Source organism: Camellia sinensis, chromosome 8 (assembly GCF_055761805.1).
Source record: "Camellia sinensis isolate YWXY chromosome 8, ASM5576180v1, whole genome shotgun sequence".
Lineage (NCBI taxonomy): Eukaryota > Viridiplantae > Streptophyta > Magnoliopsida > Ericales > Theaceae > Camellia > Camellia sinensis.
Window position 1 is genome coordinate 8130276 of NC_138968.1, and position 20233 is coordinate 8150508.

Below are 20233 nucleotides of genomic sequence, written 5' to 3' on the forward strand. Positions count from 1 at the left end.
TTGAGAGTCTTTATTTGTTGCATTTATTGAACTTGTACACTTTGGTTCATAGGCCATCATGCAATGAAATTGCATCGATTGATGGTTTGTGAATCAAATTTACCACTCCTTTGAGTTGTTTGATAATAAGGAGGGATAAGTTGTGCAAACAACCCTTGAGAATACCTTGGTTGTGATCTGTTTGCTTTCTATTGCAGCAAGAGGAACTAGGATTTTGTGGCCGGCAGGCCACCACTTCTGGCCTGCCGGTCACTTTTGTTAAATTGAGCAGTGCCCTTTTGAAACAAAACAAAGCTAGTTTTGAGGTGAAAAGTGGTACAAGTGTTCCAACTGTGCAACAGAGGCTTTCTGGCAGCAAAACAGTGGCTTTTTCGGGTGGAAAATCTACGCGCATGCATTAGCATCCATTGCTTCCCGAGACTAATTAGTTAATTTAGTTACTTTATTTCATGTTGTATTCATGTTATAATTAATTAGTTAATGCTAATTTGTACTTAATTAGTTAGTGTAACTAATCAGGTAGAATAGTTCATTAGTTGGCTTTGTAATAACTAGCTAACATAGTTAGTTTATTTGTTGTTGTAATAGTTAATTAATTCATTTTGTAATAGCTAGTTAATTCATAGTAATTAACTTGGCTAGATTATTCATTCAAACCCTTCTGTGCGAGGGCAAGCAATTGTAATAATGTGTATGTTTTCCAACCCCACGTCTTTCTCCCTTTTATTTACTTACTTATGATGGTTAGTTTAGGGCATCATGTTTCGTTTAGCATCTCTCATGCCTTGCATCCATTGTCTTGCATGCATTGAGCTCGACACATCATTCTAACTTGCGTTGTCAGTTAAATACTTCTTTGAATACATGCTTAGACCGCATGCTATCAAATTGATTCATATGCTATATTAGTAGTCGAGCCTAGTAATTGCATATTGCATGTGTTGTATTAGTCATGTTGCATTAGTTAGAGCATGAATTTTTCTAACTCTTTTCTTTTGGCTTGCCTGGGAGTACTAGGTGAGCATTTTCGTTTTAGCATATTGCATTTGTATGTTAGTGTTGCCATGTCAAAGCATATTCACCATGAGGCTAAGTGCTTAAATAATAAATTGCTTGAATACCTGTGGATAAAGGCTAATTGCTTGAATTGGAATAATTTGAGTAATGTTTATATGTGATCACTTTTTCAAGTGGTACATATTCAAAACAATTTTGCAAACAAACATGAAATCAAATGTTTCAATTTTTGCAAATTAGTCTATACCTTGTGTGAATATCACATAGTAACAATAGCCTAATAATCGAAACAAGAGCATATAATGTAAATAAAAAATCACATCATGATTAGTAGAAGCCAATCTTTGATTGGGTGAGTGGGGGTGCTTAATTCATGATCTTCCCCTCTTGTACCTAACTTCCCGAGCCGAGACAATCTTGATGATGGCGAACATGTGGCCTTTGGCACAAGTCATGGGTTTCCTAAATTTGTCAAAAATATTTAGGTGGCGACTCTGCATCTGGAAAAATAGTCTATTTTTGGTATTTTGATTCAAAATTGATTTTTCAAAAGATTTTCCGGATTTGGACTCTTTAGTGTTTATCTATTTCACATTGCACTTGTGAGATCAGATTCAGAACTGCGGGAGTCTGATATTGTAGGGCTAATTCGTCTTCCGAAAGGAACACGAAAATTCGAGCTACAATTTCTGGCGACTCTGCTGGGAAAATTTGAGAACTTGACTCAAACTTCATGATGTGAAATTTTATCTTCACTTATATATTCTTGGCATTGCATTTGTATTGGTGCGCTTAAGAGCATCTCTAATGGAACTGTCAAAGGAGCTGCTAAAGCTATAATTTGGCAAAAGTGACAAAAAAGGAGTCTCCAATGACCTATTATTCTTCTTGCCAAAGATAGCAGATGCCATTTATGTTCTCAAATTTGGCAAGTTAAATAGCAGGTGCCAAATATGCCACATCATCAAATATCAACAAATTTTTGGCTCCAAATTCAGTTGAAAAAACAAAATTCATTCACTAAAAAACAAATTTCATAAACAAACAGAATTAGAAATTTGATTTCATAATGATCATTCAATTTTAGTTCCACAAACCCTTTAACCTTTTTTTTTTTTTTCTCTCTTAGCAACCAAACAAGGCAAACATTCAATTCAATTTAATTGAAGACATGAATGAGTAGAAGTGAAAGTACTAGGGCTATAGAAGAAACTAGAGCATAAGCAGCACAGAGACTGTAGAAAATCCTATCTTGCCACTGAGCCGACTCGTTGATCTCATCCCACCAAATCAAAGTCAGATCTCTCAACTCAATCCCAGGAAATCTCAATGACATTCTCGTCATTTTGATCATCCACAGAACCTAGTAAAGCTTTGCGGAAGTAAAAAATATGCAGAGAGATACATAGAGAAAGTGATATATGTATATATATATATATATATAGAGAGAGAGAGAGAGAAAGAGAAAGGGTGTGGTGCGGTGTAGTCTACCAGACGGTCTTTGAAGGGTGGGGCTTATGACAGTGGTCGAGCTCAACCAACTAGTTTGAGATGAGAGCAAGAGAGAAAGGGGTTTCTAATGAAGAAGGTGAGAAAGGGGTTGTGGCTGCTGTAAATGAAGATGAAACACCAAAGAGAGAGAGAGACAGAGTGAGAGATGCTCTCATCTCAGCCGACTGGTTGAGATGAGAGCAAGAGAGAAAGAACGTAGATAGAGAGATAGACACAAATCATTCTAGAGGATAGATCTCAGCCGTTGGATTGTTATTTAATCAACGAGTGAGATCTAACTCATTAATCAGCCGTTGGATCATTCTATTTTGTTCATTTAAAATAAATAAATAAATAAATAAATTATAAAATAGGTCCAAATAACACCTATTCTAAATATTTAATTTTAAAAAAAAATGTTTAAAAAAAGTCACAAAAGACAAAAAATAAATAATAAAAAAATACTAAAAAACTTATATCTAAACAACACCTACAAAATTGGAGAGAAATTTGGTTGAGATTTGCCAAAATAACAAGTGAACCATTAGAGCACCATTGCTATAATTTGGCAAAATAACACTATTCATTGCCAAATTATAGCAATGACAATACTATTTTAGCAAACACTATTGGAGATGCTTTAAGTCACTGTGTTTGCTATTTGCTATTTTTGGACGGTTTGTCGGAGGCTTGCCTAAAAGCTAGCCAAAAAGCTAACCGGTCATGGGCCCTGCCACGATGGGAACACAACCCTTGGATTTGGACTACCATTGTACCATTTGATCCTCCTTTCACTTCTCGGTATTAGGTGCAAGAGGTATATTAGGTAGTCTTGCTGAGGTACCCTTTTTGACCATTTGGCCTAGTTGCATATCGAAAAGCCGTAGTGACTGTTCCAAACTAGGACATGATGCTCACCTGAAATGCAGGCTTGCATGAAAACCGCTTTGTTTGAATAGAGAAACCCTAGTTCCTGATGAAACTAGGACAAGGTAACCCTACCCCCTCATAGGATTGTTTTGGTTCTCGCTTAATTGGTATGTGTTTTATAATGAAACTGTACAGGAATGTGCATAACAATTGCAAAAATTGGTATCTGTTTTGAGGGCAAAATTTGGTCTGGAGTACAGTCCAACAGCTGTGATCATGTCTGTGTTGATAACATCATTAGCTGAGGTACTGTGCGATTTCTAATTACTGTTATTTTTGCTTTATTTCTTTTTACTAGGTAGTTTAACACCATAACTACAGACAGTTCGGATATTCCCCAAGTATTCTAGACCCAAGTCAGAAGGCTTTGTAAAGCCGGGGATCTTGTTCAGGGACAACCTATGTTTACCTCACTCCCACCGGTTACAAGACCGAAGAGAATCAAGCAGAGCTCACCAGTTCAGTTTTTATAGCGGTCACCCCTCAATTCACCTGTGTCTAGTTCGGTTCAGGGACAGTCGTCTACTTCTAGCCCAATACGAGATCGATCTCCTATTTCGATGACACAATATTCGCCAGCCAGTATGGAAGAATTGATACATCATCTGTAGCAGACAGTTGAAACCCTACAACAAGATGCGGCCCGTCAGGCCGAGGTAATAACCCAACTACAACAACAGCAACCCGGAGCCACTACTTATACTGTCAATGTCTAAGAAAATCAAGGCAATCCAGCAGAGCCAATCCCAGCACAAGCCTCTAAAACCCCTGTTTATCAGACTGATGCTCCGTTTGAGTTTGGGGTTGACCCAACTGTACTCAAGGTCAATAAATTGGAGAAGTTTTCAAGAGAGCACAAAGGGTTAACTCCATCCCAGACATAGAGGACGGGAATACCGATTCTGTAGTGACATTGCCAAATTGATTTAAAATGTCGTATATTGACTGTTTCGATGGTTCCGGGGATCCGATGGTTCACCTTCGGCTATTTTCGAATATCTTGCAGTCGATGGGCCTGACTAGATTACAAAAGCTATCTCTCTTTGGTCGTACCATGTTGGGTATAGCGGCCATATGGTATGCGAAGTTGGAAGACTTTATCAAGCAGAATTGGGAGGAGATGGCTGAGGCCTTCATTGCGCAGTATTCGTATAATATACAGATCGATGTCACAACTTGTGATCTCGAGGTAACATGTCAAGAGCCGAAAGAGGGCTTCTCTGAATTTGTGACAAGGTGAAGAGCTAAAGCCTCGATGATGACCCCAAGGCCTTCTGAGAAGGATTAGATCAGGATGGTTGTCCGGAATCTACACGGCAAGTTACTGCAAAGGATGATTGTCCTACCTCTGTTTACATTTACAGAACACCATGAGATGAGAGTGCAAATTGAGGATGCTATGAAATAGGGGCTTATCACAGATGAGAAGGAGCTGGTAAAATGATCGTTTGTTCACAGTTTCAATGCTGTCGGTGGTAGCACAGCTGCAAGGTTGTCAGTGTTGTCACCACAACCAAGACTGCCGACCCTTTTGCCAATACAAACTTACAAACGCTGTCCAACCCTGTCCGATCCCAGAGAACCTTTAACCAACTATACATAACTCTGTTTTAAGCCATGAAAGTGCTAGTCAAAAAAGGACATCTCAAACCCTTAGAACCCCGCCCATTGCCTGATCTTCTTCCACTCAAATATAACCCTGTAAAATACTGTGCGTTTCACCAACAACATGGTCATGACATCAACCAGTGCTTTCAATTGCGTCATGAGATTCAGGATCTCATTGACAACAAGGTGATCACTTCACCGCAAAAGCCAAACGTGACCACAAATCCACTCCCAGCATATACTGGCCACCCTTTACAACCCCAACATATATATTACCCCCTCCCACCTACCAAAATCGACATTGTTCATTCCAGAAGGAGCAGATCTGTGCGTGATGGATACATCCAACCCGCAACCCAAGCCTGTGGTGATGCTTATAGTGGAAGGGAGTCGACTTTGGAGGAAGGTACTAGTCCATTGTCGGAGTGTTTTGAGGACTTAACTAATGGCGTGTATGACCCAAGAAACTGTAGACATTAATTGGTGCTGCCACCTTCGGTAGACATCAATGTCGTCAGAAAGGATGGCCCGAGCCAGGGGTTCGATGATCTAGCAAAACTCAAGGAGGATTTGGATAACCTGCAAGTCTTTGATGAGCAAGATTAGGGAGATGTGCAAATTGGCTAGTTCGACTTGAACGGATCAACTAACAACTCTGGATGGCTGAGTGATGAACTAGATAAGGAAAAAGAAACTGGAATGAAACCAGAGGGAAAAGAAGTAGAAGTCGCTATGGCAGCCGGAAAGGCTAATGAGAAAGGAAAGCTGCCGGAGAGCGCTGGTGTGGAAAACCCAGCCCAAGAAGTGGGCGCTACGAGCGCTGCAGATACAGAACATGAAGCTGCACTGAGGCAGTTTGAACTAGACAGAATTGAAGACAACCAAGAAACTGTAAATGCACAACACCCTGTGGAGGGTACCTATGATGTAAACGTGACATGAGTAGAGTCGGACAACTGTTGTTGGCTGTTAAGGGTGAATAGTGGGACGATGATGATCTCCATTTGGCCTATACGAACGAAGACTGGGACGAGTGCCTTCCGGACAACACGTGGTATGCTGAAGAAATAGACCATCTGACGAGAAGTGGGCGGTATTTTGAGCAGCCGCACCTGGATCAAGTGAAAGCGTCTGGAAAAGACAGAGAGGCCGAGAAACAGAAAGAGAAACAGTTAGAAGAAGAGGCAATGTTGAAACAACTTAAGAAAATCCAAGCCAACATCTCAATCTAGGGTCTTCTCATGGCCTCTCGGGTACATCGACAGGCAGTGTTGTCGGCAATGAACAAGGCTAAATTGTCCATTGACACCATGTATGAACAACTTGTGGGTTTAGTTTTCCCAAGTGGTGCCAGGCCAACCTTTACCTTCTCTAACAAAGAACTACCATCGGAGGGCTCGACTTACAACAAAACCATTGTACATATTTGTGAAATACAAGGAGAAATGGGTGCCGGTAGTGTTGGTAGATATTGGTTCGGCCATCAATGTATGTCCCTCTCGTACCGCCTATACAATAGGCCTCAAACCAGTGAACTTTGTTCACACAACCCAAGTAATACGAGCATATGATAGTACAAATAAAGAGGTCATGGGCACAGTGCATGTTAGAGTCCAGGTGGACCCAGCTGAGTAGGAGGTCGAGTTCCATGTTTTGGATATGCCGGCTACCTTCAATTTGCTGGTAGGGAGGCCCTGGTTGCATCATGTGAAGGTTGTCTCTTCCACTCTCCATCAGATGTCGAAATACCCTCATGAGAGAGGAGTGGCAATTGTTTTTAGGAATTCATATATCCATCCGCCGCCAGATATAACTACAGTAATGCTGGAGATCAACCATGGCGAGGAGGATGTATTCCTCTCAGGATTCACTTTGGCCGAAGCCCGGGTCATGCAAACCACCTTGGCCGTAGATGAAGGCATGTATGTTAGTGCTCAATCCATATATTTCTTGAACAAACTACAGCATGTTCCAGGAATGGGGCTCGGAAAGAGTGGCCGGAAAGGCGTTGCAGCACTGACAAACGTGCCATACAACCCACATGCCTTTGGATTAGGCTATGTGCCTACCAAAGAGGACTAAATCAGGAAGGGAGAAGAAATGAGAGACAGAGCCAAAGCCAAGCAAGTCGAGAAACACTATGAGCTCATCCATAGGCCAATCCAGGGAACATTGAATGACCGCTTTGTTCGGGAGGGAGAAGATTTATTTTTTTGTGGCTTTCTTGAGCCTTGGGTGAATTTTTCAAGGCAACGTGTCCCTGAGTTCGAGATTTTCTTTAATCTGCAACTGTAGGACAATGATGATAAAGAAAGGGCTGAGCCAAACGTCAAAGTTGAACAGAGCATGGAAAGCGACTCAGATGGCAGCGAACTTGGAGTAGGGGTAGCACTGGCTTGTCTCCTGATAGATCCTTCAACTGACCTAGAGAACTTAGGAGATAACCTTACCATCTCTATGATCGAGGAAGAACCGGGTATAAACCCAACTAGCGGCATTTTGGATGCATCAGGGGCACCATCTCTTATCTGGCAGTTGGACGAAGGCTATCTGTCCAGTTCTGAATCAAGCTATGAGTTAGAATCTGATTCCATTGAGTCTGTGGGGTCGAGATCAGATTCAAGTTCTTCTGAGTCTGAGTCTGGTATTTCTGGGGGTGGTAACCCGGATACCAAAGTCCTGTCTAGGTCTTCATTCAGCTTTTCTTTTGAGTCTGTAACCGAAGATTTGAGCCTTTTGAATGAAAACTCTGCAGATTCTGTGTACTTTTTTGTGCCGTTGGTTTATTGTATTGACCAAGATTTTCAGAATTTTAATGAAAATGAAGGGGAATAAATTTCCCTGGCTTTGAAAAACTTGATTAATTGAGAGGAGGAAAGGTTTGCTAAACCCTGCAATGATGAAATCATTACCATTAATGTGGGTACTGAGAAAGATCTACGTTGTCTTTGGAGGAGCGCGAGCATTTAATCTCTTTGTTAAAATTTTTTAAAGATGTTGTCGAGTGGTCCTACAAAGACATGCCTAGAATCGATCTTGAGATTGTACAGTATCGGATCCCTCTTGACCCCAAGGCCCAACCAGTCAAGCAGAAATTGGGTAGAATTCACCCGGATTGAGCGTTGAAAATCAAGGACGAGGTCACCAAGCAGATCGAGGCAGGTTTCTTGTTAGTATCTGAGTATCCGACTTGGTTGGCCAACATCGTCCCAGTGCCGAAAAACGATGGTAGAATCCGAGTGTATGTAGACTTCCGGGACTTGAACATAGCTAGTCTGAATGATGACTTTCCTCTACTGCACATTGATGAATTAGTGGATTTCACTACGGGCCATGCATTGTTATCGTTTATGGACGGGTTTTCCAGGTACAAGCAGATTCTGATGGTGCCCAAGAACAAAGAGAAGACTGCATTCACTACGCCGTGGGGTACCTACTGTTACTGGGTTATGCCATTTGGTCTGAAAAATGTTGGATCCAGCTATCAGAAGGCTGCGACCACCATTCTACATGACATAATCCACAAGGAGGTTGAGGTGTACGTGGACGACATGATTGTCAAGTCCAAAGAACGAGAGGGCCAGTACACTGCCATGGAGAAATTCTTTCAACGAATCAGAGAATACAGATTGAGGTTGAATCCGCATAAATACACTTTTGGCATAATGATAGAAAAAATGATGGGCTTTTTGATCACATAGAGGGGCATTGAAGTAGATCCTTCCAAAATTAGGGACATCTTAGAAATACCTCCACCAAGGACTGAAAAATGAGGTGTGAGGCTTTCTAGGTAAAGTGCAATTGATAAGACGATTTATTTCTAAATTAACCTTGACTTGTGAACCACTATTTGGTCTTTTAAAGAAAGGAAAGAAATTCCGATGGGATGATCCATGTCAATTTGCCTTTGAACAAGTTAAGCAGTACCTCCAGAATCCACCTGTGTTGTCGCTGCCAGAGCTGGGGTAGCCTTTGATTCTATATCTGTTAATAACAGACACGACCATGGGATGTATGCTCGCTCAGGAATCTGAAGAAAGGTTGGAGAAAGCTATCTACTATTTGAGCAAGAAAATACTGGATTATGAGACCTGGTACACTCTGTTGGAGAAAGTTTGCCTAGCCTTGGTATCAGCAACCAGGAAGTTGAGGCACTACTTGTTAGCTCACTCTATAATCCTGGTTTCGAGATTAGATCCCATCAAATATCTCTTTGAGAAACCGGCGCTTACGGGTAGGCTAGCCTGTTGGTTGCTTCTTCTATTTGAATTTGATCTCAAATATGTCACCCGCAAGTCGGTCAAGGGAAAAGTTGTAGCAGAGTTCCTAGCAAACCACCCGGTAGAAGGAGATGAGGCAGTGGAATACTTGTTCCCAGATGAAGACATTCTGCAAGTTGAGGAGGAAACTTGGATGATGTACTTTGACGGAGCGTCCAATCAGTACAGTTATGGGATAGGTGTGTTGTTGATAGCACCCGACGACTCTCATATACCTTTAGCCTTCAAACTCAGGTTCAAGGTGTCCAATAGTGAAGCAGAATATGAAGTGTACATTGTTGGTTTAGAAGCCGCCCTGGAACTAGGGGCAATAAGGTTGGATGTCATCGGGGACTCGAACTTAGTTGTTTCTCAAGTAAATGGAGACTAGAAAGTCAAAAAAGAAAAGATGAAGGTTTACCATTAGACCCTGGATATTCTGATTCCTAGGTTTGAAAAGTTGACGTTCACGCATCTACTGAGAGAGAACAACAGGTTCACTGATGCTTTAACAACTATATCTTCTATGGTAGACATCTCACTTGAAGTCTGAATGTGTCCGATTATCATCACACAGAAATACACGCCGGCTTACAAAACTATTGTTGTGATAAATGAAGTGCAAGACAAAAATCCCTGGTATTACGATATTTAAAACTTCATGGAAAATGAAATCTATCCACCAGGGGCTAATGCCAAGGACAAATGGGGAATATAGCGAATAGCCGTCTAATTCATTATCTGCAGGAGTAAGTTGTATAAAAGACGTCATCTGGGAATGCATAAGTTGTGTGTGGAAGAAGAGGAATTAAAGCACCTTATGGAGGCCATCCAGGGTGGGAAACGCGGGGCGTATATGAATGGTGTAATGCTAGCCCAAAAGATTCTCAGGCAAGGTTATTACTGGTCCACCATGGAGGAGGATTGTATTGGTTTTGTGCAGCGATGCCACAAATGTCAAATTCATGCCAATCGCATGAATATTCCGCCGTCAAAACTTTACAACATGACGTCGCCATGGCCATTCTCAGTCTGGGGAATTGACGTTGGTGTAGTCATGCCAAAAGGGTCGAATGGGCATGAATATATCTTGGTAGTGATATATTATTTTACAAAGTAGGTGGAAGCTCAGTCCTATGTAGTGTTGAAGGCATCTCATGTAGCTAAGTTCATCAGAAATAATATCATCTGCCGAACGGAGTCCCGAATGAGATCATATCAAATAATGGCTCCCATTTCAAGAAAGAGGTGATAGACTTGCTGGAAAAATACAACGTGACTTTTCATAAGTCATCCACATACAGGCCACAAACTAATGGAGCTATTGAAGCTGCCAATAAGAATATTAATAATATCTTACAGAAGATGGTCGAAACTTACAGAGACTAGCCAGATAAATTGTCATTCGCACTCTAGGGCTACAAAACTTCGATTTGGACATCTGCAAGAGCGACCCCTTATTCTCTCATCTATGGGATGGAAGCCGTTTTGCTAATTAAAATTGAAGTTCTGTCGTTGCGAGTTATGGCTGAGTGTCAAATCACAGAGGCGGACTGGCAACAGAGCAGATTTAAGAAGTTAATGTTGTTTGATGAGAGGAGGCTAAAGGCATTGTATCATGTTCAGGGCTACCAACACAAAATTTCTAGGGCTTTTAACAAGAAAGTTAAATCCTGGAATCTCAAGAAGGAAGATATGGTGTTGAAAGACAACTGAGCTCCTATCCATGACCCTAAGGGCACGTTCAGACCCAATTGGACTGGTCTTTGCATCATCAAAGCTATCTAGTCAGGAGGGGCAGTTATTCTCATGGACCTAGATGGCCTAGAATTTTCGCAGCCGATCAACATGGACAAGCTGAAGAAATACTATTCCTGAGAGGCTCGCTAGGTCGAAAACCCAAAAGGGCAACCTAGGCAAAAGTTAGAGCACGAAAAATTAGAAATAATAAAAATTGAGCTCACAAGGTTGAAAAGGGTGGCTTTTGCAAAAGTTAGAGCGCAAAAGGAGAAAGTTAATACTCGAGTGAACCTGAACCGAACTACGTAAGGCTTGATTCCCATCTTTGGGATACGTAGGCAACTTCATCCTGAAGTTCGGCCGTAACCATCTCCAACTCAACTGTCCTGTCCATGTATCTGATCAGGTCATCTTTGTCCATCATCTGAAAGCTTGGTTGTGATATTTATTTTGAGAAGAAGAGCTGGTTATAATGCAGAGCAGTAATGTCATTCAAATCAGGGGCAGTTTTGATCTTTTGATTTGGGGTTGTACATCTTGAGGATCGACCCCGTGCGTGTCAAGTAGTGATCATTGTCGAAATAGTTTTGGAAAGTTTTAATAAAAGTTGATTTTTGTTCAAAGTTTTACCTTTTACAACTTAGACCATTTTTTGACCAAAAGAAAATTTTTAGTGCCCACAACTTTAATTCCATTGATTTCAATATAAAGTTCTCCAACACTTTGATATAAATCAAAGTTGCTTTTACATCATAAAACTTGAAAAGAAAGGTCAAAGTAATAAAATAGGGGCATAGACGAGCCAGGTGCTCCTACGTCCTCTACTCGTGCTTGCGAAAGCTTCTGAAGCCAAAGTGGGCCCGGTTTGTGCCTCATCCTCGAGCCAAGCCAAGCACTTGCTAGAAAGGGAATAACTGAAACTAGTGACAAGGGCCAGAAGCTTTCTCGTCTTCCAAGTAATGAGGTATCTAGCCAAGTATGAAGCACGAATCGGGAATGAAGCTGGGTATTCTACCACCTCCTTTGGGCAAGTCTGATCATGCCCGAATTGGCGTCTAAATCGGAAAGGAAAGTAGAACACGCAATGCGTGAGCCCAATCAACTGTGTCCCAGGCTGCTAAGTTATGCTGCAACTCATCTCAGTTAGATGTAGCCGAGGGCAATGCCAAGCTATAGACCTGCTGCACATCCACTTGCACCATCATCCCTCATTGGGAAAATCCACTCATCGTTGGCGGAATAAATAAACTCGGGCTAAATACTCGGGGCAAGAGTCAACCACCTTCAACTTATCCATGAGTCATACCTAGGAAGGGATGAAAAATAAGAGAGATTAAAGAATAGAGAAATGTGCGTGGAAAGAAAAGTAAGGAAAGGGTTTTAAGAGAAAAATAGAGCATGAGTGTCGAGTGATATGTAAGGCATATATCAGAAAGGGTAGGAAACAATACCTGAATTTTTAGTGGACTCCCCGCAAATATGGTGGTCTTTCGCTGATGAAAAGCATCTAAACCCATTAGGGTCTCGACCAACGCCAAACCGATGTAACTCTTACCCTCTTTCAGACATTGAGCAACTTCGATCAATCGAATGCTGGTTCCACCACAACTAGGGGCAAGAAGGAAGTGCGTAAGCATACATAAACAGAGGGCATGTTGCCGAAAATCTCGCTAGAGAAGGTCACCTCTGTCACCGATGTCAGAAAATCGATGGATCAAGCTGGGTATGTCTAGCTCTTCGTTATGAGCCAAAGATCGAGCTTCGTGCAAAGTGAGCCCACACATACGTCCCAAAGCTTTGTGTAGCCAAAACGAGACTGAGGTATGATTTCCTCATCGCGCCAGGTTTCCATCAATGCACAAAATTCTTCAAGAGTCGGGCACATTTCTTGTGTTCTGAAGCGAAATACATGCATAGTTAGGTCCCAACATCGGTCCACGGTATGGAGGAATGGAAAGCAAAGCGGAGTATGGCTTAACGAAAAAAGTGCATTTATGCCAATTAAAAAATTACCTTTTTCGTGCCGTCTAAAGTGGTTATCCAATCCGTGAGCTTCTCGGCAAGAAATATCTCCATTTGTGGAAGAAACAACAACTAAAATAAGGTTCTGGAGAAGAAATCACGAAGAAGGACCTTTTGTAGAAAATAAGGCTATGAGTGGAGACCAGTTGTCAGCAATCTGGTGATCTTTACATTTGTGGCCGGCAACCCACCTTTTGTGGTCGACAACCCCTTTTTCTGGCTTGCCGTCCACTTGCGTGCCGAGCAGTGTTGGTAGCCTGGTTTTGTCTTGATCTTTATGTTTTGAGGTCTTATTTTGAGTCTTTTGGTTATAGTAAGTGTGTATATCTGTGTTGGAGTTATTTTTGTTTTGCTTATCGAGTTATATTTTGTATTTTGGTCTTTGGTTGTCTCATTACCCGATTAAGAACATCGTGCCAATGCAAGTTTTCATTTTCAAATTCAATTCCATGTCCATTTCATGCAAATATGGTGCTCATGATGCAAAAATAATAACACTTTTCATAAAAACTACAAAGTTTTATTGCGATCATGGCTTTTTACAAAGAGGAGTACAAGTTTCAAGACCAAAAGTAAAACCTATCTGAAGTTGTACATGTGCTAAGCTACCAAACAAAAAGAAACTAAGCAAAAATTACAAAAATCAGCGCCAGTCATCTCAAGCTCGAGAAGCCTTCTTCGTCCTCTTTCTCAGAGGGAACTCGAGGGCACTCTCTCCAGCGGCACCGTTGTCAGAATCAAAATCAGACTCTAAACCAGAGTCGGTATCATCTTCGCTCTCTACCTCAAAGCCCACCTTGGCATCATCTCCGCTCCCGGACCCCGATCCAGTATCATCATCTCCGTTCTCAGATGACTCAGAATGTCTACTCGCTACCTCCTCGAAGTTGTTGGTCTCGGCATCATCATCACTCAAAATGGGCTCCGAGGACTACTCCAGCCTTGGGTACCCCTATCTCTGCCTCGACTACGGCGCATATCTTGGCTGTGTACTGGGGCCTGTCTCTCTCTCCTCCCTGCTGCTGGAGGAGGTACTGTCGGTGCTAGTGCTGATGCTGCCATTGGTGTAGATGGAATCTGAAAAAATAGTTATCAACATATTAGCTATAGTATATGTATCAAATACGAGCACAGTATACAGAATGGGTGTCAAGAAGAAACCAGATACAATATGAGTACAGTGTGCCAATGCAATGAATTAGTGTAGTTTGGGAAAGACTACAGTGGAAGTGTAAATGTATCAGTGGGAATATGATAGTGTGGTACACAACAGATTTAGTAGTAAAATGCATGCTAAATAGAGGAAATCCTGAATACCGTGGAGACCAAGTAGCGTCTCTCTTCTCTATACCATGCCGATCAGAGAAGCAATTAGCTCGAAGAGGCTCTCTGTATACTCCGTAGATGCCTGCACGTGCGTTTGGATGATCAACTTCCAGAATAATCAATATCTGAAATAGAAAATGTGGGGTACAAAATGTAAAGTGTAGTCCATATCTGAGGTGCACATCGAGCTCTGACATACTCGTGCCCTGCCTCTGCCGGCTTTATCAGAATCTGGTAGGCTGTCCCAGTCGGCGGTCAACACGTAAGCATAGTGGGAATCTCCGGCCAACCGATCATCTGCCCAACTGAAGGGGTCTCTCTTGCATTGGCCCTAGTCGTCCAAGTCACCTCACCAGCCACAGGAGCTCCTGCTGCCTTGCCTGCACAAATGCCCGTCAGAGGGGGCATGAGATGAGTCTAGAAGAATGTCGCGTAGTCGCCCTTCACTCTAAAGAAGTCAGCGTCTAGGCCCACCACGAATTGGATGATCACCCTAACAGGCAGGATATTTGCTATCCTCATAAAAGCTGGGGGTGGCATGGGAATGACCGGATCAGGCAAGCCTATGATCGGTCGTATAAATCGCTCACTCAGAAACTAGGCTCGCAGACTGGGCCCTCTAACGAAATCCGGAAGTGAGACGTTTTCAGAGCCCCAGCGTACTGGTCTCTCACACCAGCCGGCATCATCGTCCAGGGCTGCCATGTGATCTGCAAACAGAGAATGTATAAAATTATTAGTTGTTGAAGTATGAATCAGAACAGTAGTGAGGTAAAAATGACTGTGAGTTTTGAATTACCTCGTCAGCAGCCATTGTATCAAAGTATCGATGGAAAAAAGCGAAGGTCGTATTGTCATGGCTTCGACGCTGGCACTGGCTGTCGTACCATCGTGAGTATGGCACTACTAAGAGAACCTCATCTGTAGGCTCTAAAGCCAGAGCTGGGAGTAGGCATAAACCCATAGCTGCAAGGAAAGGGCAACAGTGTTATCAACAATGTATGAACAGATATGAAGCAAAAAGTGCAAAGAAGAAAGCACAATGCTAGAACAGATACATAAAGTGTAAAGCAGAAAGCACAATGCATGAACAGATTGGAGGCAAAAAGTGCAAAGTAAAAAGCACAATACATGAACAGATACAGAAAGTGCAAAGCAGAAAGCACAAGTTGTAAATAGATATGAAGCAGAAAGCGTAAGTGCAAAAGCAGAAAGGTGTGGTGTATACCTCTTAGTCTCTCCAGTAGCCTCCAACTCGCTCTCCCCTCATCCGGGAAGTGGAGCTCATGTAGTTGTAGAGGGTGGCAAGGCCAGTTCTGCCCCAACCATAGAATCGCACCCGGGGCTGTGTCACTAAGGTGTTCAGCACATATAAGCCTACGATGTTCCACCTGTTCGAAAACAAGGTGGTACCGAGGAGAAACATCAAGAAGCCTCGGGCATACTACTCCATCTCCTCTGGTGTCTCCGGCTCGATCCTGCGAAACTACTCGGCGAACCAACTGTACCTTACTATGGCCAGCCGGTATAAAGGTGGGTGCTCTCCGAGCAAGTGCAACCATGATGCCTCCTACTCGCCCATGTCCATGTTGAAGGGGATCGAATCACCCTTTACTCTTAAGCCTGTGAGTATGGCGAAGTCGTAGAGAGTCATCGTCATCTCCCCGGCGGAAGAGATGTGGAAAGAGTTGGTGCTGTCCCACTACCTCTCCGCCAATGCCCTAAGAAGAGTCCGGCTCGCTATGTGCCATGAGAGCTTGGAGCAAAATAAGCAGGAGCTGGCCCCGTCAATAATGTCGCGGACCCTAGCAGTGAGCTCATAGTACCAGCCCCTCGCTGTCATCGTCCCGTACCCTCTGTAAGCATAGGAGTCCCCCTGTGGCAGAAAGAAGTGATAACAGAGCATTCAGATAAAAGGCAATGCAAGAAAAAAGGTTAAAGGAAAGGTAGGAATGCATGAAAATAGAGTTCATACCTTGGTAGCGCTGGAGGAAAGATAGGAGTCAGGCTTCCTTAGTAAAAGGTCCTCTGGCACGTCACAAGCACAATCACTGAAACGCTTGATGCCTCTAGGTGGTAATATATATGTGCGAAGGTGATATGCCATCGGATCAAAGGGCCGCACCCTCAGTGGTAATGGCTTTGGCTCGAGCTCTGGAGCAAACTCTATCTCAAGATCAGCTGCGATGTTCTTTGCCGTCTCACCGCTTCAGCAATCATTAGCTCCTCAAACTCGGCAGGGGGTGATAATAAAAGTGGAACCTCAGGAGGATCACCGTCATGGGGAATATCATTCGATATCTGGAAAGTGGGTGAAAAATGGGTAAAAAATGAAGAAAAATAGAGAAAAGATGAAAAACTTAGAAAAAGTCAACCCTAGGAGAAAGCAAATGGGAGAAAAAATCAAAACCCAGAAAAGTTCACAAAACTCGAGAGAAACTCGAGGAGAACAAGTCTAAAGAGGTAAAAACTCAAAAAAAGCGAAGAAATCAAAATCTGATCGGTTTAAAGTGTAGAGAATCAAGAGGGTTTTATGAAAAAAGTTTGCGCGGGGCATTAGAAAACGTGTATAAAGCGTAAATCTAGAGAGATGAAGCACCTAGAGAGAGAGGGGGTGTTTTTGGATGTGTGGAAGTGAGGAAATGAAGTATAGAGTTAGATATTTAAAGACCCATGCTGAAAAGACGAATCTATCCCGATTTGTGCACGGGTGGCCGGCAGGCCACTATTGGTGGCCAGCAGGTGGCCGACAGTCTTCTTTATGGCCGCCAGTGGTCTTCATTTGTGGCTTGGATCTGTTTGGTGCCTCTGTTCCCCGAGAAGTGTATGAGATGTTCACTATTGGGACCAGATTGATTATGGAAGAACTTGAAACTGCATTCCGGTGCGTGAATGTGCCCTACTTGCCAATATAAACGACGTGTATCCTCGTTGAGCATGTTGCGAAGTCCCCGAAAGTTAAATTGCAGGTTGTCACCGAACATCGTTTTTATTCGTTTTGTCAAATTACATCTTTGTTCTCTTTTGTTACATAGAATGTGCATTTTCATATACTTATATTGCACGCGTGTCCTGCATCATTCATGATTCGTGCATAGAACATACTTTCAATTTTGCATAGAATATGTTTTTGTTTCTTGCATAGAACATACTTTCAATTAACATTATACGTCTGCTGTTTATCTTGCATGGAATATGCGTTGTCACTGTATTGATTTGTAATATTGTTCATTTTGTACATCTATCGCACTTGTTCACTCTGTGTATCTATCGCACTTATTCACTTTGTGCATTTATCGCACTTGTTCACTTTGTGCATTTATCACACTTGTTCACTTTGTGCATCTATCGTGCTTGTTCACTTTATGTATCTATCGCGCTTGTTCACTTTATGTATCTATCGCACTTGTTCACTTTGTGCGGCCCTAGGCGGGTTTTATCTTGGGATGTGTGAAACGCGACCCCAAGCGATTTTTCTCATCTTTTCATGATTTCAGCGTGATTAAAGTATCTCAGGACGTGTGAAACGTGACCTTGAGTGGTTTTGTCTCTATCTCAGGACGCGTGAAACTCAACCCTGAGTGGTTTTTATTTTGGGACGTGTGAAACACGACCCTGAGCGGTTTTCGTTTCTCTATTTCTCAAAACACGTGAAACGCGACCTTAAGCAGTGTTTTCTTTCCTCGTCTCACGTTTTGGCGTGGTTGGAGTGTGTTTTAGATCTTTTTGCGTGGAACCTGTGTTGGTTTTAGGCTTGAAGCTACTCATTCATATATTGTTATCTTGTTATTGCTTATTGCATCATCTTGCATGATCATAAGTTTTCAAAATAGCCGGCTTCACGAAGTGTATGAGTCTAGCTTTAAAGTATCTTTGTGCATATCATTTGCATCTTGCCCCAGAACTACGCTGGTTTAATTCCTTGCAAAGGAATACGTAGGTAGCTTGCGAGCACAACCATTTCTTTTTTTAATTTGTGTCTTGATTGTTTTGCCCAAGTCTTACGGCCTTGTCAAAATGGGTTGTCTTCGGGTTTTGACATTCACTCACGCCATGTCACGACTTCAAGTTCTGTCAAAGAGGGGCAACAGTAGACACTCCATTTTTTACCACCCTTACGACTTGGACGCCATCACTTGCATGCCCAATGATGAATTTGTACACGCTTGTTAAGTGCTAGAAGCCATCGGCTGAATGCCGCAACTTTGAGCCTTCAAACCCTATACACTTTTTGCCTTGTTTTGGACTAAAACTCTAGTTTTTTAAGCCTAACAACCCTGGGACCTGTTGGCCCCTTTCTTTAGCCTGTCGGCCACTGATCTTGGCTGCCGGCCACTTGTGTGGCCTGTCGGCCAAAATAAGTGGCCTATCGGCCACAAGTGTGTTTTAGCAGATATTTATGCCAGCTGTGTCAGCTGTTTCCATTGATGCTTGCATCTGCCTACATGTGTATGTACGGATGTTTCTGAGGGGGTTGCATGTTTTTCTATATATAGGAGACCACTCATTTCATTTTTTAGGGTTGAACATTTTGGAACAAAATTATCTCTCTCTCTCTATAATTCTCTCTTTCTCTTGCAAATTCCTAAGCTTTTGCCTATACATTCTAAACCAAACCCTGTGATCTTTGAGCTGAGGTACTTTTGAGCCTACTTAGTAGGGGTGGGCGCGGGTCGGTTACGGCCACAGAACCTCCAATCCGCCATCCGTCTGCCAGATTGGCGGATTGGAGAAAATCAATCCGCATCCGTCCGCCAATCTGACGGATGTGGATTGAGTGGATTGGCGGATTGGCGGATGGATGCGAATCGATTTAGCGATTCAAAATTTTATAAATTTTTAACATAATTCAACTTATGCACTTTCTCAAAAATATATATTACAGTCAATGACTTAAAAAAGAATTACAATCACTACATGCTTCATCGAAAGATAGAAAGATTGAAACTTTAAAATATTACAATCACAACATGCCTCATCCATATAAAATATTACAATATGCGGTTCTTAAAATATAAAAATAATTCAAACCACCAAAACCATAAACAGCGTAGTAGTAGACATTGTATGCATCTATATTGTTACATCTATATTTTTGAAAACAAAAACCAATCAGCATATATCATCTTTTTTACTTATTATTTTTAAAGTTAGATTTAAAAACCAAAAAATATAGATAAATAATGCATTTTTTTTTCAATTCAAAAAATATATTCCAGTTGAAAACTCTTTTTCAACCGAATATATTCAATAAAATATTTAAACTCTTTTTCAATTGAAAACACAAACAGAATATCTAAACAAATTGAAAACACAAAATCTTACAAATTACTAGGGATGCTTGCGATTTGGCGATTTGGTTGCAGCCAAATGAACCTCAAATTCGCCATTTGTCCAAAACTAGGCGGATTGGAAAAAATCAATCTGTAACCGTCTGCTTGTCATCACGCATCCGTCCAAAATGCGGCGAATCGGTTCGGTTCGGTTTGGGTGGATCGGTATATCCGCTGCCCATCCCTACTACTTAGAGTTCTTGAGGGTGTGTGAGTGTTGGTTTAACACTTGGAAAGTGTTCTCCTCTTCAAGAGGTATAAGTCTTGGTTTATTGTTTTGCTTTATTTGCTATTTTGCCTATTGTTTTGGGGCTACTTTTGGACTGAAACTTGTGGTTTAAGGCCAATAAGGGTGGAGGGGTGGCTCACCATTCCTTTCACCTAGCTTCTTAGGCCTTTACCCTTGTGTTCCCCACCTTGTTGTCTACTTTTTTTGGGCTTTTAAATACTAATTTTCAGAGGCTTTTTAGTGGCAAAAACCATGTTTTGAAGTCCAAAAATGGAATG